Genomic DNA, 26,636 nt, shown 5'->3' on the forward strand with positions numbered 1-26,636 from the left:
TGTAATGAAGACATATTTCTTTATGGAAGTTTCTTGATAGGACGAGACGTGGAAGATGAAAAGTTTTAATTTAAATAACAAATACGCTATCAAGCCCTACTGCGATTTCGTAATAAAACTGTTTCATGTAATCATGGATGATTAGTCGTTACTCTTAACCAAAAATAAAAATGTGTCATGGGATTGACATGTCTCTGAAAATACCTTCCTATAAAGTTTACTCTGCAATTATTAACGACAGCAGGTTTGAGTGGGCATTTATTAGAAACAGAACAACACCATTTATTTAATGGATACATAATAACATTCACACATATCTGCCTATTCTATGACACGTGTAGGACATGAAGATAGTGGTGAGAAAATACACCGGCTGCAACATTGAAATTATAATTATAACTCTCCGTTTGAATGGGCAAATAAGGAAAATGTTTTACAAAATGTTTGCCATGTCAATGAACTCTGTGAGTAACGAATTCGAATGACAGAACCTGGCACATGATTTCCCTAAGTACTTGTTTGTCCAACACTAAATGTTGTGTATTACAACATTTATTGATTGTAAACATGTTGATTGGTATTGATTGTCCGTCCGACCTGCCTATGGGGTCGGCATATTTTGTAAGGTGACCCCCTCACCAAGGACACTGGCAAAATATAGCCCAATATATTGGTATTCCCATACATATTTAAATTGGTCTGTGCAGAATCGTATTCGAATTGCACAGTTGTAATCCAAAGAGAACATTAAAAAATAGTCGTACAATGTGTGTGGTTTTTAAATTAAAATTATGTCTTTTGATAACCCGCCAATACCATTACAACACCTAAAACAATATCAGTCCACTACCGGTGGTCATGTTGTGTGTAACTTTCCTAACCAAATGAAACAATAGATGCAGTTTTGTATATTTGTTTACTCACATACACCCCCGCAAACAAACAGCACCTCACCCCGCTGGATCAAAAGTGGTAACAGCTGAAAACCAACACAACAACAACACTAATGCGAAGGCGGCCAATACCAATCGTCACACTCGACTTCCACCACTCTGCATTAACGGCTATCGCAGATGGTTAAAATGTTTGAACAGCGAACACAGATGCCATGCACACACCAACAACAAAAACACTAACTAACGCCGCCACCGCATTCAGAGACACTCATGGTCGGCCAGACGGACAGTTGGTCGGTAGGTACATCGCATGCTTAAAGTTTGTTTTTAATTCGAAACTACAAACGCAGCATAAGTGCAGCGGAGCATGGCTTCACTGCTAGTCTGTTGACAATGTTTTATAAAAGCGTCCAAGCAGCCAGGCATAGATCCAAACAGAGGCCATAATAGAAACAGTCGAACTCATTTAAAACAACCCGACATAATATTCATATCAACATTATTTCGAGAAATTCGTATGGCCCACATAAAATAATCAATATCTGGTATTTCCCTAAAATGTTGATATAATCTTACAAATGCTTTATCGGCGAGTTGGTTGTATCCACGACTGACTGTAGTAACGATTGGTATGAATAACGGTTTGAACAGAGGAGTGGACAATTTATGAGCACACACATGTGGACGGGAACGGACGAAGGAATTATTTGCATCTGTTTTAAATTTATAATAAAATAATGTTTTTTTTTTTTTTTCATTTTTATTTTAATAAACATAAATTATCATTTAATGTTCCTTTATAAAGTACGTAGAAGGTTTGTTTCTTGGCTTTTTGAAAGGCAAAACTACAACGATAGCGAAATGTGAAGCTCATTCTGCGAGAACTATTTTAAGCGGAAAATACAGGGACGAAAAACTAGCCAAAATGTTAAAATTACATGGCAATCAGCATATCAGCCATACAGAAGCTGGTAATTATGCAACTATTTTTCTAAAATTGTTCGGAGATGGGCAATATATCCACTCCTTATACCTATCCACAAAAGGTCAAATTTAAAAAAAAAAATATTTGACTGCACAGAACAAGAAATGATAATCCGATTTTGCTCCAACTTGGCAAATACTAATATTTGCATCAGTGCTAGGTCAGGTGCGAAAATGGAAAATATCGGTCAACTCCATCAAGTACCTCCCTTACAAAGGGTCAACATTTTGAATAATTATAACTCTAATAAAATCTAATGTAAGAGCGCGATTGTTTTCATATGATACAAATCACAATATTTGTGGCAAGGACTACTGTGAAGATGGAATATATCGGTTCACTCCTTTTGTTACCTCCCCCACAAAAGGTTCAAAGTTTTGAATGACCAAAACGATTATAAATCCGAAAGAAGCATCCGCTTCTCTTCATAATTCGCACATCCCATTATTTCTACTAACACAAAATCCGCAGTAAAGATGGGAAGATGGGTCCACTCCTTCTGGTACCTCCCCCACAAGTATCACAATTTTGAATACCCACGAAGCTCATAAAACACGAAATTAGTATCCGATTTCATTCAGACTTGGTACACTCAATATTTCCATCAACACAAGATCTGCTATAAAGATGGTAGAGATTGGACCATTTCTTCTGGTACCTCCCATACAAAGAATTAAATTTTTAAATAACCAAAGCGTCATAAAATAAGAAATGAGCCTCCAATTCTGTTAAAATTGTATGCATCTCAATATTTCTACTAAAACAAGACCTAGTGTAAGTATGGAATATTCACGACAACACTTTCTGGCACCTCCCCCACAAAGGGTCAAAATTTGGAACAATTTTGACTCTTATAAAATGTGAAATAAGAGTCCGATTGTCTTTAAATTTCACACATCCCAATGTTTTATCCCAACATTATTAACACAAAATCTATCGGTCTACTGTTCCAAAGCTCGTAAAACTCGACATGAGCATCTGATTTCTTTCAAATTCGTCACTCTCCAAAATGTCCACTATAGTCCAAATGTTTGTATGTTTTTATATTTACATCAGACTTAGGTCAGATACGAAAAAGAGAGCATTAAAGGACTTTTTCTGAGGGTATACAACTGCCCTCGGAGGGTAAGTTCTGTTAAAGTTGAACTTGTTCATAATTTGCTCGATTTTCGACAATTTTTCTCTTCACTCTGTTGCCCTTGGAGGGTAAGTTCTGTTAAAGTTGAACTTGTTCATAATTTGTTCGATTTTCGACAATTCTTCTCTTCACTCTGTTGTTTACTCTCCACTCTCTTGTTTTATGTGGAAGCGCTAGCGAGTAGATCGCAGAAGCAAGAGTCTGGTTGATTTGGTGTACAAAAACAACAAAGGCATTATATGCTTTATGTTCATCAGCGTATTCATTTGCAGCTGGGGGCTAACGAAAACTATGAAAGTAATCGGCTAGAATAGAATATGATTGATTTCGAGAGATTTTTATTCACACTCAAAAATTAGAACAGTATGCCCTTATTTAAGGGAATATATCTATTTTCTTCGCTCGCAGGAGTATTCTTGCTCGAATTTGAGCGATGTTTACTCTCGAGCGAGCATCTGTGAGCTCTGGCTGAGTTATCTTTTTTAATATGGATGTGGCAATTTTCAAGATGTATGTTCAAGATAGGCACGAACAAATATAGCCAATTTCGTGAATGAATGCAAACACTTTGCATATGCAAAAAACATTAATGGCATAATCAGTATTTATATATTTTGTTATGCCATAATAGCGCACATTTAAACATTTTTGCACTCACTCTCTCTCTCTCAATTTAAAAGATCCCTGCTTAAGTTGAGCTATTTAAGATTTTTTCTGGACTATATATAATTAGCCCTTAGTCTTATTATTCTGTAAAATTGCTTTTTTTTAAGCAGGAATTTCCAATTTAGACTTTAGGTGTCTTCTAGAATTATAAAATAGTCGAAGGTGTGAAAATTCTTAAAAATCTAGTGAAAGTTTTTTTTTCCAGTTTTTTCTTCCTTTTTCAAAAAAAAGTTACTTGTATTGTATTTAGTGGACAATTACCGCAGAAAACTTAGCATATTTGCTCTTAATCTTTATACGAAATAGCAGTAATACTTTTATATTTTATTCCACTTTATGTTCAATTAATTCAAAAGTTATTTTCTATGAAGGCATAATAAGACTGGATATAGCAGCTTAACATGCAATTTGTCCAAAGAGTATATTTTTAAGAAATTAGGTCAAGACTAATATAGTTCGCAGCTATGTATTTTGCCTGTTCAATCTTTGTTTCGATTTCAGTTCAGTTTTAAATGGATTTAACAAAACACACACACACACCTAAACTTCTACCCCCTATTCACATTGATCTGAGGAAAGTCTTTGTACTGCACAAACAACTCCGAAAACACATTGAATAATTGCGGAAAATCCATGCCACAAAATAAATGGACTCGAAAATTATGTAGGTTTCAGTGTTGACTGCCAACGTTGTTGCTGTTGCTGCTGTTGTTTTTGTTGTTGTGAAGTTTCTATTTGCTTTTTGTTGTTTCCATTGCTGTCCAACCAAAATTCACATTCAAATTGGGCAGCAAACTGCACCGCTCGACTCACTGCAGACCATTATCTAGCTGCGCATGCTCTAACAGCACGATTTTCAGCCAAAAATGGTTTATGTTGGGAAACTGTTTATCCCCATTTTTTTGTTCGTTTATTTCGTATTTTAGACATAGTCGCTCGCCGTAGTTGTTGTCGGACTATTTGTAAGTGTAAAATAATGAAGTAAGACCACAGAAACGTGCATATGCACTCAATCTAAATTGAACACAATACAACTTATAGTTGAAGAGTGAAACAACCGACCGCAAAAAAAGAGCACTCCCCACCTGCCCCAGTGCATACAAATGGCAGTACAAGGAAACCCAAATCTAAATTTGCACTTTGATGTAAAATAAGTCAAAAAATGAAAAGAGAATAAAATAAGAAACTGGTCCATCCGTGTATCTGACACCCTATGTGTCTACAAACAGGAACAACTTAGGTGTTTCCTTTAAATTAAGTGATGTTACTCGTCTCAAAAATAATATTTGAGAATAAGAATTACATTCAGTTAAAAGAAAGGACATTTTTTATTGGGAGACAATAATTAAAACATGAATTATATTCTTGTCTATATCTTTTTCGGTTAACACATAAGGTTCCAAGGTTCGTGTTCCCACATGTCAGGCAGATGTAAATTTCAGACCCATGTTTATCGAACAATCTTTCTTGCATATGCAAACAATTTTATAAACAACATACATTAGAATTAACCAATTGACATGGTGTCAAAATTTCATTCCCGTATTCATATGTAGCATAACTCGGACCTATGCAAAGATTTACCTGCATATGCAAGTATTTATTTTTGCATAAATCTTGCATATGCAAACAAAATGTGTTCTGTGCATTGAATTTTAAACACATACTAATTTTGACCACAATTGTCCTATAAAGAGAGGGGGTCCGTAAATTTTAGTGGTCCCCTGATAACTATACAACTATTTTCCTAATTCAGCCCAAGAGAACATTTACACGTCTTCGAACTGCGAAACTCGGAATCATTGATGCTGCTCCATATGACGCTGTGTTTACCAAATGTTTGCCCAAACCTTAACATGCCACATCATCTCGTGTAGGGTACCAAAATAAATGGCACAAATAGGAGTTACCCATTGCAATAGAAATGAAATGTGATACTCGTCGAATTTGTGGAAAAGGCCCACAAATCAAATCAAAGTTCAACCAAAAGTGAACTGTAACTGAGTGACTGTCTGTCTGTCCGTCGCCGTCGTCGTTAACCAAACTAAAACGTGATTTATTAATGCTGTTATTAGCAAGGCAACAACAAGATGCCGGGGCAAATGAACATCGTTTTTTAAATTATAATCGACAATGCTGGTTTCAAATCGCATTCGTTAAGAGAACTTGCAATTTCCTTAAGAACATATCAACGAAAAAGTGAAAAACAATACTTTCCACTTTATTTCTCAACAAATATGGGGGAACTTTGAAAATCAATGGCGTGGAACAATTACCGATTTCCAATGCTGCAACAGCATCAACATTTGTTAGCAATGGATAACACTGAAACACCTTCTGATTGGAAGCGAGAACATTTTCCTTTCCTTTTTAATATTTCAGTTGCACTTTCGGATAATACTTTCAATAGTTCAACTCACATAGCAAGTATTAGTATTTTAGTTTGAACGACATACGATGATGAAATTTTTTAAAGACGTTAAATTCAATTACAGATTAAATTGAAATTGTCCACAATTTGATAATTAAACAAGTTGAAAAATATCAGTCGGCTTTGCCGATATATATATACCCTCAGCCAATGCTCGATCTTTAAATATATTTTGAAGGAATGAGTCCGCATTGTCCATTTCATATCGAATCTAAATAAATATGATACAAATATTGCGAAGTGCCAAGTTATGGAATATATTGGTTACTTCCGTCACTTTATATGAGATATGAGATAATTTTAGAAAATGTTAAAATGTGAGATACCTGATATAGTCGACCGAAGTATTTCATATTGATACTTCATCTAATACAGTATGAGCAAAATAACAATAAAATCGAACATTTATATCCATTTTTTGGGAAATCATAAATTCCGATAAATTCCATATTCATATCAGGTTTCTGCTTGAGAGAAATATTAAGATATAGCAAGTTGTAAAGAATCGCTGACTTGTTTCGCAAGTTATGACAGATAAATGTATTGAAAAAGGTGATCCTTTGTGGGTGAAGTACCAGATGGGGTTCGCAGATAAATATCAGCTTCACAACAGATCTTGCGTTAGCAAAAATGTTTGTATGTGTGAATTTTGTAGAGAGTTTGATTCAAAATCTTGAACCCTATGTGGGGCAGGTACGAGAAGAAATGGTCCGATCTCCACCATCTTTCGGATTTTAAAATCGGATTATCCTTCCTCTTTCTGTGCAGTAAAATAGTTTCTTTGAAAATTTCGACCTTTTGTGGAGGAGGTACCAGAAGGAGTGGACCGATATTGTCCATCTCCGAACTCGATCTAAATTTGATAATATTACGATGTATCAAGTTTGGACCAAATCTTATACTCCATTCGAGAGTTATCGTGCACACCAGCCAGACAGGCAGATGGACGGATGTCGCTAGATCAACTCTAAATGTCCTGAAACGGACTTGGTCCAAAGAGACTCATGGTCTAAATCCGTTTTTTCGATGAGGCATGTTGTGGCCGTATCAAATGATATATACCCTCTCTAGCCATATAGCTGAGGGTATGAAAACAAAGAACGCTCTGTCCATGGCATGATTAATAGTAAGATCTGAAGCTGTGTGCCAAAAACCAAGCAAGATGCATTCACTAAAAAGGATCAGTGGAAGGGGCCCCCGAAAAGAATATGTAGCCATTAGCCTATACTATCTTCCATAAACCTAAGGGTTCATAAACGAAAAGAACGAATTTAAAAATGTCAGTGTAGCAAGGCATCATTTTTCTGTGAAGTTCTTTTAATTGAAAAAGATATAAATTATATTTAACAAGTTACACCATTTCCCCTTATGTCATATTTGAAAATTGGGAAATCTTAAATTGTTGGCGTAAATGTTTTATTTTTTCTAAAATCTTACCATGAAGACCTTTTAGTTTCTTCCCTGCTATTCTTCTTATATCCTATCAACATTACTTATAATGCAATTTAAGGTTAATTTCAAATTAGTGATAGCATTCAAATTACTGCAAGGGGAACATTTAAATATTTTCCTATTACAGAAATAATTTATTCTTGAAACTCCAGTGTCATTTGTGTCATCCCCAATGAACGCATGAACGAAAAGGGGCACACGAAATGGAGGAACACACCACACCAACTCCATTTCCATTCTAACTGCAGCGAAGAGCAACAAATCAAGTTTATTCGCATGTAACTGTCACTCAGCCAAGTTTGTGATGGTAATTGTCAAACATTAAAATATTACTATAATTATTTATATGGTGGCAGTTAAACTAACGTCGGCACATTGTTGATGTTGTCGAGGCTTCCTTTGTTTGCCTTGGTGTTGTTCTCCATGTGTGTGTGTGTGTGAGTATGTGACGGTTGTTAGTTTTCAACATAATTATGTAACCATGGTTCTAATGTTTCGCCATCCAAATGTAATCGCTGAATGTTTTGCACATTAAAAAACTCAAGAGTGAGAGAGAGCTACGTAAATCAAGCAACCAATGTTGAAAAGTAAATTTATTTTTTCAATGACGTACGTTTGTGGTGGTTGCATAGGAGTGTGGACTTGTTGTTTAATCCTGCCAGCTCTGCTTTCTAAACGTATTAGTAAAAAGTCAATTGACTTGACACTTTTTTAATATCAAAGATGTTTCATGTTTCCTTCCTAACAAGTTTAGATGAATTAATTGTGCTATCCAAAAATTAATTTCTAACAATCAATATTGATAAAAATAATCTTTACAGCAAAATTTTATGGCATCAAAAAGATCCAAGGGCTGTCATTCATTTTTTACCATTCATCCACTTCGTCATGGACTATCTCGTACGTGCATATATAAGATGCGACAGTCTACCGTACGTGAAGATCTCGGGGAAGCATTTCATTGGCAACATTATGTGCTAATGGGTTTTGCGTGTGAAAATGCGTGTTTGAAATGATTCTGCGAAAAACCTACCTTAAATTTAGGTTATTCTGTGTGAATATGTCTTCGTAAGCTGCAAATAATAGACAACCGTACAAATGCTGTTGTCGTTTGCCTAATACACGGAGTACGCTCCAACCGCACCACAAGTCTGAACACACCATAACACATACTCAGACAGACAAACAGACAGAAGCTATTCCATTATTTGGTGTGAATTTAAGTTTTTTTTAATATAACGAGTTTTTTTTTCGCAAGTCTTGCTTTCTTCCATATTCAGAATCTCTGTAATTCGCATCTTCTTGCCTTCAAATTGGTCTCATTTCCCGTTCCGTTTTTTTCCTCTGTGTGTGCTTTGGCGACGAAAAACTAACATTTTTGCAAAAGTTATCGGCCAACACCAAAATAATGATCAAAAAACTTTTGAACATAGAAAGTTTTTCATTTTATTTTATCTCTTTGGCTTCTAGATGTGGTGCAAGTTTACAAAATTAAATAGAACTTGTTCCAACTAGAGATGTTATTAAAACTTGGATGGAAAAGGAGACATAAATTTGTGAGTTCCATTAGAAAAAAAAAGTTATTATTAGAATATTTTTATGTCTCTGCCATTTTAGGAGAGAAAAAAACTATTTCAAATGGATCTTTCAGTGTCTGATAGAATATTTAGTATGAGTGGACATTGAGGATGATATATATAATGCAATGATGCATATGTATGTATTTGGTTCATTTTATTCTTGAAATAATGGCATATAATCGTTCAACAGGGGTTTCCACTTGACCATGCAACATTTTGTAGCAATTCTTCCATATTTATGCCCCCTATCGCGCTAATGGAAACTCAAAACAATAATTGAAAATGTACATTGATTTATTTTTGTATATTTCGAATATTGTACTAAATATGTCAACAAAATAAGCATAGATTTAAAGGTCAGAAGTGTCCTTTTCATCATTAAACATAGTCACGGTGGAATGGATGTTTGTATACAATTCATACAAAAGTTGTGATAAATTTTAACCACTAAATATTATTTTTTGATCGGTTGAAGGTCGAGAAAGGTTTTTTTTTGTAACAGACAAAACCAACTTAGATGGTTGTGCTACTTCGATCATGTAAAAATGACAATCTTTAAAAGTGCGGTTGTAAGATTTAGAAGATTTTCCAAAATAATTTTAGTTTTATGTAATTCTGTGGTTCCTCTTCTATTGAGCTTACGATCTCGTCACTTGGGTAAAAAATGTATTTTGTCATAGAAGTTATTTTTAAAATAACTTCCGGGGAGTATACCCAGACAAAAAACAAGGAAACTGATGAAGATCGGTGGCTCTTTTCGAAACCTAGGTATTCCCTGCCTTACCCCCTGGTAAACATTACCATCGTTCTCCACTAATAAACAAACGTGGTTTTTATAAAAAAAAAAAAACAATTAAGCCTGACCATCTTGCAACAACGAAATACTATGGTATCCCGAACAAACAAGCCAACACTGTTCTATCTTTCAAAATTATAGGCTTCTGCCCCGTTCTAAACTTTAGTCCCATGCTACGTGTCGATTGGTCTGCAATTTTAGACATTGATCGACTATGAGTCAAGTGCAGTCCCTAAATTTATTGTTGTCTCCTAAAGCAATACACATTTATTCTGAACCTAACTCTGACTCCGTGAAATTTTTGTGAGGATCGGACCATAATTGTTACCTGTGGAGTGTTTGATAGTCTAGGACAAATAATACCCTCATAGTGGTGTAGGTCATAATAATTTTTATTACAAAATAAGAACAGAGAACATTAAATGGCAGAATTTCGAAATGCGCCAGCATATTTTTGAATGAAGCTAAAGCGTTTTTCATATTACATAACAATGACAATTAAGAAAACCTCAAAACAATTAGTCCTTATTATATAAAATCCGAGTCAATATTTCTTCCATTTAAAAATGATGCTTTTTTAATTAACATTTAAACTTAGAGGTTTGGAATCCAGAACCCAGAAAATATATAACTACAGGCCGTTTGAACTCAATTACCTGATATCTGCATCGGAAAAATTTTGGGAAAATGCACATATGAATGACATCTTATTTACCAGCTCTGGGTGACCATTTTAACCGATCATTTTTATGTCGGTATTAAAATAATTTTTTTCGCGTTGAATTTCTTTGCTGGGTACTTGCAGCTTCTTGCTTATCAAGATTCCTATGACACGCATTGTTATTGTTTTGAAATGTGGTGTTATGAAAAGGTTTTGAATTTCTAGTTGATTTGGAGCGACTAGACGAAACAGAATACATTTAATGGAGCAATATTTTCTCATATGCCCACACACACAGATACATACATGTATTTTCTGTTGTTACTGTGAACGACGACGACGACGATTGTGCTATTACTAACATTATTTATACTCAATTTCCCGTTCAAGGTATTATTCAATAAAATGCAAACTACTTTTCAGCCACTTCTAGGGATTCCCTTCGATTCGGTTGCAGTTGCTGTTGATTTACACACACACACATGTATGTACATATATAACAGCGAATGTCATACCACGCCAATCAACTGGGCACCTCGCTCGGATGCTCGCCGATGTAACCGACACCTAATTAAACATGCAGACACTGTGACAATGTACTCTGCGAATTGTTGCTGCTGCTGTTGTTGTTGTTCTTGTTTTCTATACTTTACAAGATACTGAGCTGAGTATGTAATTACATTTGGCTTTTGAGGTTTAGCAACAATTTTTTGTAACTTCTTGTCCTGGGCAGCGTTCGAACAATGGGCGTACGAACATGACTGATATTGTCGCTGATATTGATTTATAGACTTTGTCGAAATAAAACCCTTTAATGAGACATGGCAAAATCCAAACAAACACGCATGCACTCACCAACACACACACATTGGCGGTCGCCAATCACCTCAAAGCGTGAATGTGTGGAGCGAGTAGTGGCTTTATTGCTTTGTGGCCCTGCGTCACATGGGAGACATAAATTAAACACACTCTGCGGTTTTAGCCAGAGAACATGTAAATATGATTGTGTGTCAGCGGCAGTGTTGGCTGAATTGGGATTTGGGGAAGTGGGTTTTATTGAGTTTTCATGTGTAATCTGAACCTCCTTGTAATACTGTTACAATTTAAAAGAATAGGGGGATGGGGAGTGGTTGAAACCGCGGATGAGGTGACAATACAATTACTTCCTTTATTTTATTAATATCAGCCGCAAAACATATTTCTCTGTTTTCGGTTATATTGATCGAGGCTTCAATAACACGATATTGGTAGAGAGCTTCCTGTTCACAACAAAGTGTAGGGGAGCTCAATTTTAATAGTGAACAAGTTAAATAGTATCCGTCGGTTTTTGCCGACAGATGTTCCTTTATGAGAGAGGTTCCAAAGCAGTTGGGGAATATTATCCAATTCGTATCTGAACTAAGTATGATATAAATTTTATGACGTACCAGATTTGGACTATATATACTTTACATGGGATATGTGCAAATTATTGGCATGTGCAAAATTTAAAGGAAACCGATCATTTTGCGTTAGAAAAAGTGTTTGGAATTTGAAAAAGAGATGGATGCTTCTTTCGCTTTCTTGAGCGTTTCTTTTTCAAGGCAGATCTTGTGTTTGTAGAAATAATGGGATGTGTAAAATATGAAGAGAACCGGACTCTTACTTCACATTTTATAAAAGTTATAATTATTCAAAATGTTGATCCTTTTTGGGGGCAGTACCTTATGGAGTGGACCGATATTGTCAATTTTCATAAAAGACCTAGCAGCAAAATAAATAGTACGAGTTTCAAAGTTGGAGCAAAATCGGAGTATACTTTCTCTTTCTGTGCACTAAAATATTTTTTTTTTTTGAAAATTTCGACCTTTTGTTGGGGAGGTACCAGAAGGGTTCGGAGATTGGCAATATCGGTCTAATATTGCCCATCTCCGAACCCGATCTAAGTTTTGATAAAAATATTACCACGTTCCAAGCTTGGACCAAATCGGATCAGAGCCAACCAAACATCGCTAGATCGACACCAAATGTCCAGAAGACACACATTTCACATTTAGACCTTATAAGGACGAGGTGCCAGAAGTAAAAATCCCATCTTTGAACTCGATTTAAGAACGATTAAAATATTATGGCGTACAAAACGCATACACGATTCGAAAGTTATGGTTTTCCCAGGAAAGCCAGACGATTGGATTTCATCTAAGGATATATGAGGTTTTAAGCAATCATGTCGATGAGGCGCATGTTTATGGCGTCAAGTGATATATATTCTCTGTTGAAAAATTGAAGGTTTAATTGAAGATTGAGGCCATATTAAATTAATATATTTAAATCTTAATGAGAAGAAAAAAACAAGAAAGAAGCACAAGCCCAATGCACTTCATCTGATTTGAAGAGATTTGGAAATGAAAAATATATATTTACCATTACGATTTAAATTACATAATGAATTTTATTTATTTATGTTGAGAACCATTCAGTATTTATTTAATTACCCTATTTCCCTTTTTTTTGCAGGTTATAAGATGTCATAAACTGTTATCTGTTTTCCTGACAACCAAAGAAGAAAGGTAATTAGCCAATTTCCCCAAGCAAACCTAAAAATAACATCCCCTCCTACTGAGTTTTTGAAAAGAAAATGGAAAATTCCTCAAGCTGTTCATTGTCTTTATGTTCCGAAAATTTACTCAAGTCTATCATAATTTTACAAAGAAAACTAACCTAATTGAGTAACCTTCACATCTACTTTTTGAATGTCGAAATACCCCGAAGCAGGGTAAAACGTACAACAAAAGAACTTTGGAGTTGGCTGCAAACCCTCTCAACTTTGTGGCCCAACGTTGAAGCCACAAAAGCATTACCTGTTGCCCCCATTTGAATAGGGTTAATAAATTCAACTAGAAACATTGCAATGGAAAATTCCATAATTCAATTCTGCATACCTTTGTTTTGAAACAAAACGAATTCCCAGCATATTTTGGAGAACATCTACAACAGGGTTAAATACATTTTCGATGAGGTATGAGGTGAATTTTATTGTTTCATAAATTTCAAGTCTTTGTCATTGTTTTGTGCTAATTAAAATTACAGCTATTGTTATCCTTTCGACCGAACTCACTTCAAAGGAGACGGCAATTTTGTGATATTTTTAATTAAAAACCCAACGAATAAACACAAAAACGCAAGGCATTTGCCTAATAGTCATTTGTGTAAAAAATATGTTATTAAAAAATCGATTTATGCCAACAAAAATTTATTTCTTAACCATTCTCTAACATCGCAACTTGCCTCCAAAATTTATGGTTAAATGCCCTTGAATAAATTCCCACCATTTAAATTAATTGCACTTTTCCCCAAACAAACTACGAGCGAGCCCTCCCCCTGCTCCCCATTGTGGACGGCACAGTTTTAATGACATTGACGTGACCCGAGCTTTTATGAAATGCATTTTATTTATGGCAGTCGTTTGTCTTGCACGTACCAGCCATTTTAATTACGCGAGAGCTTTTCCGTTACACGAATAAGTGGGACAAATTAATCAGCGTCTAATTTGGTCAAATGATCGACCAATAATTGCTGATTGATTGTTTAATGTGCTAAATGTTTCCACCGCGGGAGGATGGGCGTAGTAGAAATTTAGTGCAAACTTATGAAGGAAGTATTGTTAATTTCATAGGGAAAATAAACCAATTATCAATGCACCTTAGGAGAGAATTGCAGAATTTATTTTAAGAGCTAAGTAGCAACGACAACAGGAACAAGTTTTATATATAAAATATTACTATTACATAAAATTATCCGATATTACATTGCAAAATTTTAGACTTACCCGACAGTGATATTCTTTAATGTTTCATTATAATCCGAAATACCTGAAATGAAAATAAAAACTTAATTAATCATTGTCCATCATAGGGATTAGAAAAAAATGGAGTTGGTGTTTTATATTCATAAAATGATTCAACACTGAAAATACTGAAAATCGCGCATTACGTTACATGGGGTCTTAACTATAACTAAACAGATCCACTACAGATTTACAGAAAATATGATTGGAAAATTCCAAAAAAAAACCTTAAACTTGGTGGTACCGTCATACAAGGTCTACACCAAAACTTGAGCTTATATGACCCATGTAAATGTTCTACGAACCTAAAAAATATGAAGGAGTTTTTAAACCCAATTATTATCAATTATTAACCAGTAATGAAAGACTAAAGTCGAGCTGAGCCGACTTTATTTACCCTACACCACTCTTCATATATAGTAGAGCAAATAAACGCTTTTATGGAGAATTTACGAGAATTAAAACATACCAAATATAATCGTATTTGAATGCGTATTATTCATCAAATTCCATATTATGTGAGCTGATATTACACTTTTTAGACACATTACATGTGAAATCGGATAAAGATATATATTGTAACTATATCCAAATCTGAACCGATCACTATAAAATTTAGCAGAGGTATTTCTATGCTGTATCTGATAGTTGGCACCAAATATCGTTGTTGTGGAGAGTATTTTACGGGCGTGAGGGAGTAAAATACAAAATCAAATGAAACATATATACGGGACCTATAGCTATATCTTAACCGATTTTTACCAAATTTCATACACTTTCTTCCAGGCTAAATTCGTTAGTATGTCCATTCAATTCAGGATTATATTAACCATTTTATGACCAATAAACTTGAAATCGAGTAAAGATAAAATTAGTCAAAAGTATTTCTGAGATGTATCTGATATATTTCTCCGAGTATGGTTGTTATTGATTGCATATTTCGGCTATGGAGGAGAAATTTAACAAATCGAATGAAGAATATATATGGGAGCTATAGCTTTATCTGAAACAATTTTGATCAAATTTGGCCTACTTATTTCCAAGTCATATTTGGTCGTACGTACAAAATATATGAGAACATATATATGGGAACTATATATATATTTAGACCGATTATCTCCAATTTCAATAGGATTCGTCCTTGGGCCAAACAAACCATTGGTGTAAAATATCATCTCGATCGGGGAATAAATACATGAACAGACGAACGTGCATTAATCGACTCAGAATGTGATTCTATGCAGATCGTCAAAAGGAAATATGGGTCTAAATTGCTTCCTTCTCTATGTTACAAACAAATGAACAAAGACATAATACCCACAGTGTGGTGTAGGGCATAAAAATCATAACTAAACATATTTTGGTTCGATGCACATTGAACGAAGGGATTTGTACGTAGTTATTCCCCAAAAAGCAAAACCCAACTAACAAACCTGCACAACAAAGTAGATAACTTCAATCTTGTTTCTTTTTTTCAATTCAATACAGATAGTGGAAGAAAAAAGTAATATTCTTACTGGTCTTGTAAAAAAAATCGAACTTTACTGCAATGTTACAAGCATTTGTTTTAAACCATATTCTTGAATAAAAAACGGAGTGCATTAATTTTGTATTCGCAGCTAAATACAAATTAGAAGAAAACGTCCAGCAAATATGGCAAATATGAGAATTTTAGACTAGTTCCAGTGCTTCGTGAAATGACATTTTTGGTACCTCCTTTTTTCTTAAATTTTGAATTGATAGCTTGTCACACTTACTTCTATGGCAAATTCTCTACACTTACAGTTCGGATATCAAAAGGATATAGTTAGAATTCAATACTATTTTCACCTTTCAATGAAAAAAACGAGTATAGTTCTAAATATGCAAAATAAATAATTGATACTATTTACAATTAATTGACAAACAATAAAAAAACTGCGGCTTTGTCAAATATTTAAATAGAGTTTTTCTGAGGTTTTAAATAATTGAAACATAAAATACCATTTCGCAACAAACATTAGTGGCATTTTTCACTTAAAATATTTGTTACGATACAGCAGCATCAAACAACAACAATAACAAAAATTAAATATTTATCCAAAGTGAAGCAACTCAAACATACAATTCGGTTTTGTTCGTCTACCTAGGACCACCAACCAAATACATCCAAATTTTGGTGGTAATTAACAGTTTTACACAACAATGTGACGAAGAGTGGGTCTCTTCTGGGTGGCTTGCAACATCGCCCGCTCGCTGTGTGAAGTAGAACATGGGAAAACATGTGAAATTATTGAAGATAAAAACCAACAAACAATATGACATGTACACATATTCATGTGCGGAGCTTTATGTCCGCATGTTTACCAGGCCTTGTCATGCAATTATTTCAATACACTCAGCCTTTCGGAGATACAGAATGACAAAAGTAGAGGAAGAGAGAGAGAGAGATTACATCCCTTTGAATTTGGTCACAATTAAATTCTCATTATACAATCATGCATCCACATTCAGCCATCCAACAAAGCCGATACAATGGCATATTTTGGTTTATTTCGCCCAAGCCACCGCCCCCCACTACAACTCGTCATACCAAAATATACAATCACGGACACCAATCGCGTGCATTTAATTAATTAAAATATTAAATTATTATTACTATGCTGATGGGTGAGTGGTACACACAATCATACCTTCGTCTGGCTGTCGGCCTGTCTGTCTGTTGTTAGGCCCACAAGAATGTCTTTCATGGCGAAACAGTCATCGGCCAGCAACAAATCTTAATGGGTATATATGAAAACTACCTCGTTGGTGTTGCGCCACATAACTAACCGACTAAGAGCCAATAAAACGGACTTCCGTTTCTGCTGACACAATCGACGAAACATTGACTGTCGTGGAGCATTTTTTTTTAATAAACTTGAACTCGAATCATAACACTTTCACCAATCACTCTTCTCCTTCTGAGTAGATTTTGTAACTTTTACAGAATTTGGAAATCCTAATGGGTAATAAAAATAAGTTTCGGTAAAATTCACTCCTCAGAAAATCTATGCAGTATCATCATTTTTAGAATTAAGGGGAAACATAGAAATTCTAACTGAATTTCTATAAAAAATAATATAAAAAGACCCAGGTATTTTAGCCCAATGTAACGCTTGGTTTTTATTTTAAAGGCAGCCATTGCAGACTAAGTGGTTTAGTATGTAAAAATGTTAGCGAATCTGCAACGCTAGCAATTCAAAACCTAGAAAAACCAAATTATGTATGTGCCTGTGTCGTAATGGGCATTTCCATTTATCCAATATGCACGAATGGAAGTAGTAGTAGTTCGTGGGTAATTATTGGAATTTTGTCACTTGCACTTATCCCAATCGATCGCCAATGAATGTCTTTATATGGCCATTTGTGTAATGTCATTAAATGTGCTGGGCATATCCAATGCGCTAATAATTGTTCATTTTTCACAGGCACGTAGAGCATAAATGTCCGACACACAATCGAAGCCAAAGCCAAGTAAATGACCTTTTGCTAAAAGCCAAAATAAGAAAATAAAACCATGTAATTAGCATTGATGTGGGACCCAAATCGCCGAAGACCAAAATCACAGCTCCATTTATTTTGATTAATTGAAATGATATATTTCGCCAGGGGTACAAATCAATATAAATGACAACAAATGTAATTACAATTGGTGGCATACCTAATTAAGGTAATTTATGTACTGTAGACAAACTGCTTTGTGTCTCCCATCCATCAGCAAAGATTCTATGACTGTGCTACGGTCCGGCCAACTTGGCAAACCAAAACTTTCCATCCTACGCACTTACATTTGCTATTACTGTTGATTTCAAAATGTAAATTCTTATTGGGCATCAACAGTTGGTGCTCCAGGCCAGAGAAGAGGAACGGACGAAAAGTCTACAAAATTAAATGACAAATAATTTGGACGGACTGTAAAGACAAACAATTGCCAATGAAACCAAGACTAAATGGAATGTTGAGTTGAGTTATCTTCATCGTTCTAATGAACGACATACCACAAAGAGTAAATTGAATGAAATTCATTATTCAGGGAATTATCAAAATCGGTATAAAGTAACTGAGTGGGATTGATACAGATTTTGAAACATTTTAAGAATGTGTAATAGACTGATTAGGGAGATATATGGATATGAATTCAACAAAGTTTTCATGTAATACTTTGATTTTGCAAATTATTTTTGATAATAATGGTAAAGTAACTCATTTGTAGGGCATCATTTAATGATGCCAAATGTAGAGTAGAAATTAATAAGCGAGAAGTTTTAAAAATGGCCACCATTTTGTCCTCAGTTTTAGTTTGTGACTCTTTGCAACAACCTTGCAACAAAAGTTCTGTGGGCCTGCCAAACCAAATTCTAACAGTATTTCATTTTAAGATTTTAATTATTTCAAACATCTTTTCCGCATTCTTCACTACAGGTCCACCATATAGTTCAGCCCTGTATTATTTAAATATGAGGTGTATGTGGAATTCTTTTTATTTTACAAGTTTCTCCCGTTCTTTATTTCTGAGAGCATTTTTGCAACGACCTTATAAAGGTCAAAGTGAGCATGTTTAACCGAATTCTGAGAGATAAAACTTCATACCATCACATTTTTATAACATTTCATTTCATTTTAAGATTTTAATTATTTCAAACCTTTCCTCCGTATTCTTTACTACAGGCCCACCACATGGTTTTCTTCCGTTCTTCCTTTTTCTGAGAGCATTTTTACTTAAAGGAGCCACAACACACATATGTCAACCTGCAGTCTTTATTTTATCTGTTTGCTTCCTAGTTGTATCAAACTGTATGAACAGCAAAATCTGAATGAGTTGCAATTATAAATTAAAAATATTAACCGATACTTCACACATCAATATCGAGTGCATTTTAAGTGGATTTGCAGATATAATTAAGTACTCTTTGCAAACAATTCGCAATAATCAAAGACAACAATTTGACAAAATGCAAATTGTGTTGTCCTTGGCACTATATTCCGAAAAAAAAAACTGATAGATAAAAAAGAGCAAAGTCTAATAATGGGATTGTCTTTGTACTTTCCCCCGTAAAAATTACTCAATAAGTTATATGTTTAAAGGTTAAGCTATTTTTATTTTAATTATAATTATATAATACTGTAAAAGTTATAATTTAGCATCCGAGAAGTGTATTTTTGAAGAATATTTCAAAAAAGCCTGTCAGGGTAATTTTGCAATTCCATACTTGCATCCGAAAACATGGATGTTTAAGAACATTTTTGAAAGGGGTATCAATGTCAGAAAACGTGAAGTTTGAAAACATTTTTTGGGAAACCTATTGAAGTCCGAAAACGATTTTTTTTGGAATGTATATTACAATCCGGAAACGGAAACAAATATATTTTTGCATTATCTGTCAGAGTCCAAAAAAGTTTTTTTCCATGATTGTTTTTAAAGACCTCTCAGCATCCGAAAATGTTGTCTCAAAGGATATTCGTTTTTTTTAAGGAATAATTTTTAAAAGAAATCGTGGATATTTTTGGAGACGAGCTGATGACAGTCTTTAAGATGATTTGAAGGAAACCTTTATTGATGATAATTTTTATAGACGAGACAGAAGTCTCTATTGATAAACTAATTAAAATTTCTGTAGACGATCTACAAGAAGTCCTGATAAAATAGAGATGGAATAATCTTAATGGACGAACTATTGTAAGTCTTTATTAAAGACCTGAAAGGAGTCTCTATGGACGAGCTGGGAAGGGAGTATTTGCGAACTATCAGATGACGGTCTTATAGACGATTGGAAGGAAGTATTTCGAATGGCTGTTTACAGACAAGCTGAATGGAATCTTTATAGACAAGTTGAAGGAAGTATACATAGCCAATTGTCGGCTGCCAGAACAAAATTTTTATATGCAAACTTTAGAGATTTTTTATGATAGAATTGAGAGGAGTCAGTAAAGACAATATGGAGGCAGATTTATAGACGAACTTAAAGCAGTATAAAAAGACTGGCCATATAGAGTCTTTATAGAAGACCTGTGAGAAGTTTTAAGGGAGCCAAACTTAAATGGAGTATTTACGACTGGTTGAAGGTGGTCTTTATAGTCGTGCTGAAACAAATCGCATAGAATAGCCGAGGGTTATCTTTATAGAATATAAAAAGAGTGTAATTATAGCCCCCCAGAAGGGAGGATCTTAAATGAGTCTCTATAAACGTCCAGAAGGTCTTAAAAATGTATTGGAAAATATCAAATATTTGTACTTACAAAACATTTCTAAAAAAAATTCCAATAAATTGTCAAACACTTTTCTCAATTCATGCTCATTAACAAAAACTGATTTTTTATCTCTTGCTCCTAAAATTTCAACTTGGATAAACAAATTTTGTTCACTTTATGAAAAGCCATAAGTGAGGAATTGACAGGATTAGAGACCATCTTTACTAAAATAGGGCATGGGAACAATTTTTGTGGAAAGAAACATTTTATTCATCGGGAACTCAAAATGTTAAATTGCAACTGATTCTGTTGGAGTGTGCTGCTAAAACATCTGAAATACCTTAAATCGAATGGCCTTAAAAATGCGCATCAAGTATCCACAGATTTTCCCCGAAAGTTCTAAAAGTTGTATTAGAATGGATGTTTGAATTGATCGTGAACTCATTGGCCATTATTAACCAAATTTAAATGGGAGCCCATTACGACTGTCTCACGGTCAGCCGAAAGTTGCGGTTAGTTGGGGGTATTCCATTCTGGTATTTACTTTTGGGTTTTTCTTTGTTAATTTAAAATCTACTCCAATTAAAAATAAAACATATTTGATACGTAATGTAACGATGTAGTAAATTACTTTTGTTACATCTGTCAGTTGTATTCACTCGAAGGCATAAACATTATGACAACATGCCGCTACAACAACAAATTTTATTACAATTTTCAAGTTCAAATCGACAACTGACAGTGAATAGCAATTCGTACATGACGGCTTTTGGTTTGAAATGTTTACGGAACGTGTTTTTTTGCTACCCCCGCCCTCGCCAACTTTGAAATACGGCCAAAGCTAGCCATGACGGCTATGGTTTGGTGTTGGCCAACGACAGAGAATAAAACGAGCCATCCCTGCCGCACACACTCCAACATGTGACTGAGCGTAAATGACAATACTTGTATGTTCGGTTCAAAACAAACATGAATGAAATGAATTTCATGGTTTAGAATTTTGCGCAAAAAAATAACTTTTTTTCGTCTTCACTGGAGCATGACACAGTTAAAGTTACACTTCAACTAAAACTGAAAATTGCCCTGAAGTGAATGAAGTAAAAAAAACATACTTGGGGACATGAATAACAAAGAGCTGGGGGCCATACCTACATCATACAATGACGAACAAAACGTTTACCTTCCTCACGGGTCGGTCATAAAGCAAAAAATTTGTAGATTAACTTGGTTTCATTTTAGAACTGGGATAGATGATCATCGGTGGAGGCCAACATGACTACTCCAAAACGAATGAAACCAAAGGAGCATTTGGCAGGCTTTCTGAGGAGTACTTTTTCTTCTTCTTCTTAGTCACGACATATTTTTTTGGTTAAATTTTGGTCAGAACGAAAGCAAAAAGCATATCCAAACTTTAAGCAGGTGTCATATAAGTAACTCGAAACATGCCTCTGTGGTTTACACAAAGAGTCACAGACACACACACACACACACACACACATACACTTGCACTCAATTTCCGTTCATAATAAATGAAAAGCTTCGTTTATTTTGGTACTTTGTCAAACATGCCTGCTGAATAAATGTTGGCTACAGCGCACATGAATGGCTCGCTGGCTGACTGACTGCCTGGATGGATGGGTGGATGAATGATATTCAGAGTTTAATGGAGGCCCTAGGTTGGTGTTAGCGTTTTTTTGGGCGGCTGTGTGACTGTGTGCTTCGTATGACGTGCCTTTAAAGTTACTGCGGTCACGCTTCGTTGGCTAAACTATATTTTTCGAGCCACCAGACAATGACGCCAGCAACAGAGTTTAAGCCAACAGACCACCAAACAGAAAAATATGCACCTGTCAACCATCAAAAACCAAATACGAGGGTTGAATTGACCAGCGTTTGATGTTGGCTGTTGAAAATCTAAAAAATAAAATAAAATCTCAAAAACGAAATTATTTGTGTAACATCAAATGCTGACATCCCTGACAATTGGTAATTCCAGTTGTCGTGTGCGTATGGTAGGTTAGGTGTAGAGGGATTGGAAATGTCCGCTCAGTTGGACATAAATTATATTTTGATAAACTGTTGTAAATAAAAAAAACAGAAAAAAATTAAAATTGGTAATACTGCATGTAATCCAAATTCTTTTAGGGGCGTAAATTGGACTGGAACCCTAAAATAAGGCCTATTCGAAATTTGGGGCTTGCATATATAAAATAATTATGTGACTCATGCGTCGACATTCAGCCTTTGCTACCGAATCTAGAATCCCAATAGGTTCCAAGAGCATCACAAAGCATCTGAAGGTTTCCGAGAACCGATTTACGAAAACCGATATCTACTTAGAGAGTTCAAAATACACAGACAGACCTAATGTTAATTGTATCAAACAAAGTGATAGAGCTATACCGGACAGTACTACTGTAGCTTTATTGACACTACGCTAATATTCCTTCTGTGGGTGATCTCTTCCCTTTTTTATTTATGTTATTTCCCCCAAACATTTTCTTTAAATTTAATGTATTTTGTTTCCAATGTTAAGCATGCCTGAGGCTGGACTGATGTGTTGGCTGGTGCGATACTATTGTTAAAACTGTTGCGCTATGTTCTTTAGCTCTTCCACTTCCTCTTTCAGTTTCTAATTAAGTTGTTTAGAAGAATAAATCTCTCCCTCTGTTATTTATTAGTTCCGTTAAAAGAATATCCATTCTAAATTATCCACGAATTATGGATCATCTCAACATCTTAATTCGCTTCAATAACTTTCATTTAAATTCTACCAAGTCTCAAGGTTATCATTAAATTTTAGTTTTATAGCTGCGTTTAAATTAAATGTTGGAATATTTTTGAAAACTGTTTTCTCAATTCTTTGCAAGCACCAACCTTGAGCGTATAAATGGTCGTACCGTTTAGTAGGCTGAAAAGTGCAAAAGGATGGTGATTCTATTCGTCCATTTATTTAGCTAATGATTCTGGGCTCCGGCACCAAAAAGGCCACAAGATTCACATTGTTTTTTTTTCTTTGCAAGAGAAAAACCGCAGGCTTTTCCGTTCTACAGTTATTATTCAAATCACTAATTTTTTAAATTTTATGTTTTGTTACCAAAAGCTCTTTTGCTATTTTATTTTGCTTTACTTTAGAGTTAAACCAGCAACCAGGTAACGATTCAAGCTAAAAACCGAGATAAACGGCAAAGGTGCAAGAGATCAAAAAACACAAAACGGCAAAAAACGACGATGGCATAATTATACAGATACCAGAGAACGGCACAGAAATCAGACCCAGGGCAGTGGGTTATTTTTTCTGACTGTTGCACGTTTTTTATTCGCTGTTCGTTTTACAGCAGTTTCACGAGTGGCGGAAAGACTAAATGTGGAAAATTATTGTCTTTTAATGAAAGGCGAGAAATATATTAGACGGTACATACATAGTGACATACATTGATACAATCGGTTTAAAAAAAATGTTCCTCACAAGCCATTCACAGAAAGACTTTTCTGTTTTCTTTTTCGTATTTTGTCGTAGGAAAATCTTTCAGATTGAAGTGGTCGAAATTATGCTTTTCCCCCTTGACATTCATATTAGGATTACGAACTGCACCGATTTGATTGTCTATCATGCCTACATATAATTACAATCTCTACAGTTCAGAATTCATGTGACACCAATAAAAAACACCAAATAAGGAGAAACTTGAGAAAGAAGAAAGCAACAACATTTCAATATTCATAAAATGAAATAAAATCATTAAATATTATGCTAATTTAGACATCAACTAACCGAATATGGTAACTTGTTTGACAAAATCACAGAACATCGACGTCGACGACGACGGCAACAACAGTAACCGAATGAAATGAGACAATCAAAATCAGTCAACTCAAAATGGAAACATGCATTCGATTTTCTGTTTTTAAATTAGTTTCTTTTTTTCAGAAAAGGTAGAGACTGACGTAATTCTAAAGCGTATCATGTTCGCAAAGAACAAATAAAAAAAGGCAGAGAAAAATAACGGGTTCCAATTCGTAGTTTTTATGATATGGTTTATATGTCTGTATTGTTGGCTTATTTCAAAAAAATATGATATGCTATTTCTAATGATATTCTCAAAATCTTTGTTATTTTAGATGATTTCATTCCCCACATGTACTTTTTGGTACCCAAAGAATAAATTTTTTCTTCGCATGTAGGGGTCGAGCACATCCTGCCCTAACGTCAGTGTTTATATAATAAATATTTATAAAAAATGAACTTTTTACAAACGTTCAAATAAATTTAATTACATTTTTATTTATTAGCTTGATGTAGAATGTTGTTAAAACTTTTCCAAATTTAATTACCCATTAATCAAAGTAGAAGTTTTCTTTTGTTTTAACTTCATAGAATTATGAAATTCAATTTAAAAATAATTTTTTGGATAATAAAAGTAAATAAATGTTGGCCCAAACTTGGCTTCCGTCCGTCAGAGAGCCTTGTTGTCATTCCCGTGAATACAACAACAGCATTGACGTAATAAATAATTTGTCATTGTTCGGCATTTCATGAATCTGTTGATGATGCCAGCAAACAAAAAAAATCCAAATAAATGTGCAACCAACAATACTGGCCATTATTGTCATAATATTTTTTAAAGATATGATAAAAATTGTTAATTTATTTTGCCTCTCATTTTTATCTACTTCTGTTTTTTTTTTTTTTTTTTTTTGTCTTTCTTTGAAATATCAAATTATGTAATGTAAACAAACCCAGTTTGCTTTGGACCAAAAATATTTATTTGATGAAAAAGCGAAAGGAAACTCATAAACTCTTTAGAGAGCAATTTTTGAATGGCATCGGCCGAGCGGAGCAATCAAACGCGAATACAAACGAACATTTACAATGACACTTAACATTATTTATTATGACAGTACAAGATGGGGCCACTTAATTGACACTCAAGGCAGTAGCGACAGCGGCTACAGTAACAGTAAAAATCAACAACAACGACGACCACCACCAGCAAACCAAAAATGTCGCTAATAACAAAGCAGCAACATCATAGCCTGCCACTGACTGGAATACCGTCATCAACATCGACAGTAAACGATGACGCACAGGTTTTATGTGGACTGTTAATACTTTTGATGACGGTTCCCGGGACCAATAATGATCTGCCCTGATTAGGGTACAATCACGACAGGTCGTTTTAATCTCTTAATAGTTTGGTTAATTCAGATTCACAATATCTTCAACTTGAGATATCATCTAACGAAGTGTCGTTAGAGGGTATTGAGGAACTTATTGGCACACCTATTAACTGGCCTAATAAAGGACCAAATCAGGCTAACAGCATAGGTAAAGGTCAGCAATGGGAGGTGCAGAGAGACAGAGTAAAAAGGCCAAGCAGTACCTATGGAGGATGGATCCGTTCTTCCTGTCCGAGCTAAAAGTCGCTAATACATGAAAGCAAACTGACATTAACATCTAGATTTTCCATGGTCTAAGTTACTCCCCGATCTTCCAATAGGCATGTATTTTGTTACGATCAGGGCATGTAGCGGAGCTGCCACATTGTCATCTTCCGTTTTTTTTTTTTGTCCTTAAAACCTGTTATGTTGAATTCTAAACAAAAAAAAAAAAAACAATAACATTTTGAGCTGATATTTTCTTCACAAAATTAGCAATTTAACAATGACACGATTTCAACCTAGTAACTCGAACATCCAATAACAAACTTTTGCCCCATTATCATTTATCACAACGACAATCTGGTAGGATGTAGTTCGAAATAGGCACTAAGCAGACTGCAGAGTGTTGTCGCGAAACAATACTTCTGGTAGATTGTGTGACAGTGACAAAAGCAGGCATTTAAAAGAAAACCAGTAAGGAAAGACAAAAATCGGGCGGTTACGAGTTTATGATACCCAACGCCATTTTGAGCATTTTGTAGAGCCATCTGTGACAAACAAACGTTTATACAATAGACGGACGGAAATGTATAAATCGACTCAGAATGTTACT

At 34.8% G+C, this 26,636-nt stretch overlaps 1 protein-coding gene across 1 annotated transcript in view; it reads left to right on the forward strand.

Moving 5' to 3' along the window:
- LOC101898771 (uncharacterized) overlaps positions 1-26,636 on the forward strand; it is a 64,398-nt gene that overhangs the window by 14,724 nt on the left and 23,038 nt on the right. The window contains exon 2 of the mRNA XM_005179355.4: positions 13,102-13,154. The gene's annotated coding sequence lies outside the window, so the exon portion shown is untranslated. The remainder of the gene's footprint in view (positions 1-13,101; positions 13,155-26,636) is intronic.

This window comes from Musca domestica, unplaced genomic scaffold (assembly GCF_030504385.1).
Source record: "Musca domestica strain aabys unplaced genomic scaffold, Musca_domestica.polishedcontigs.V.1.1 32, whole genome shotgun sequence".
Classification (NCBI taxonomy): Eukaryota; Metazoa; Arthropoda; class Insecta; order Diptera; family Muscidae; genus Musca; species Musca domestica.